At 46.5% G+C, this 1625-nt stretch overlaps 1 non-coding gene across 1 annotated transcript; it reads right to left on the bottom strand.

The window, feature by feature from the left end:
- Nucleotides 1-990: 990 nt before the first annotated feature.
- Nucleotides 991-1123, bottom strand: LOC115029966 (small nucleolar RNA SNORA24). Its single transcript, XR_003835518.1, has one exon. It is a non-coding gene; the product is annotated as a small nucleolar RNA SNORA24 (small nucleolar RNA).
- Nucleotides 1124-1625: the final 502 nt, after the last annotated feature.

The following is a 1625-nucleotide window of genomic DNA, read 5'->3' as shown; positions in this document are numbered from 1 at the left end:
GCCTGTCCTGACTTCCTTTGGTGATTAAACAGTGCTGTGGAAGTGTTAGCTGAATAAACCTTTTCCTCCCTAACTTACATTTTAGTGATGGGTTTTTTTTGTCAAAGCAATAGAAACCCTAAGACAGTGGCCTTCAGTTTTTCTTAACAAAAACAAACAACAAAAGAGGCAAATTGAATATTGGATAGGATCATGAAATTAAATGTCACATTGCACATATATGTGTTATACACATGTACTTGTACAGGCATACATGTACATGTAATTTATTAAGGTCTACTGGAGTCCTCTATGTAATCCCCCCACCCCCAGTTCTCCAAAGAGCCCAATAGTATTCACCCTGTCAGTTCTACATTGCCCATGAATGAAGTTCTATGAATTTAATTGCTTTCATGAAATTTCCAAAAAGTATCAATGCCACAGTCAGGGCTCAAGATCCTGCCTACTGATACCCCCAAGCTGAAAACGTAGGGAATTTAGATTAGGCATCCTTGTTCTGAGAGAGACTTCCTGCTCTAAAGCCTGGTTTTCTTCTGTTTTACCTTGTTTGAGGCATGGGCTCCCTCCACTAGAGATGTGCACACAGCCTGAGCTGTGAGGGCTCCTCAGGTCATGGATTTTGTTTTCTCTTCGGTTCCCAGGAAAGTGTGTGGTTCTGAGGAGGGAGGCATGGTGTCGTTAGGAGGTGCAGCTGTCAAACAGGCTCGACTTGTTTGGCTGCACCATAAATCACCAGACTTTGCGCAGAGAGGAGCCAGCCTAGCAGTCCAGGACTTAGCTAAGCACAGCCTGATCATTTGAGATCATTTAGGAACACTGTCCAAAGAATGAACTACTGTCAAGATGGATTTACAAGTCTTTTCTGAGCTCCCACTGTGACCAGTGACCTTCTATGTTGGTGGTATTCTGTTGTGTTTTCTAGGAACATTCTAATAACAGTTCAGAAAAGCATGCCAATAACCTGGCATCCCACAGGTTTTTAACCATCAAGAATGTTGTTTGTGCCAAGTCAGGATCTAATTACAGTTCGATGGTGACGGTGCTACCAATAAGCAAGTACACCCTCTTCCATGGCTGGGAAGTTGTCCCAATACACTAACCAGGCTAGCTTTGAACTATGGAGGCCAAGCTGGCTTCAGGCTTACAGCAACCTTCCTACTTCAGCCTCTCAAGTGCTAGAACAATAGACATGAGCCATCCAATACATTGAAACACACTGTTTTGTGAATTGGACTTGCACCTCCCCCCAGGAAGCACAGTAGAGCTGACCCTATTGGTGGAGCCCATTGTGAGCTGGCCTCAAGAGCGTGAGAATAGGCTGGCCTTGTCATTTGTCTGCCATGGGCATGGGCAAGGGCCCTCTTCCACCCTCACCCCTCCCTACCTATAGCAGGTGGGAGAGCTGGCCCTGTCCCTCATTGGCTGCAGCACTTGGGAGAGCAGGTCCTCCACCTCTATTGTGTGTAGCACAATTAGAGCTGGTCCTGCTGGCATGGGTAAGAGTAAGCTGGCCCTGAGGGCATGAAAGTGAAAGAGCTGTCTCTGCCCTTTGCAGGTTAGGACATTGGGTGAGCTATTCAGGACAATGCTGGAGAGCTTGCTCTGGTGGTGTGGGTGTGGGAGAG

Source organism: Mus caroli, unplaced genomic scaffold, assembly GCF_978045245.1.
Source record: "Mus caroli unplaced genomic scaffold, Mus_caroli_1 scaffold_19, whole genome shotgun sequence".
NCBI lineage: Eukaryota > Metazoa > Chordata > Mammalia > Rodentia > Muridae > Mus > Mus caroli.
This window is presented reverse-complemented; position numbering and strand designations above follow the sequence as displayed.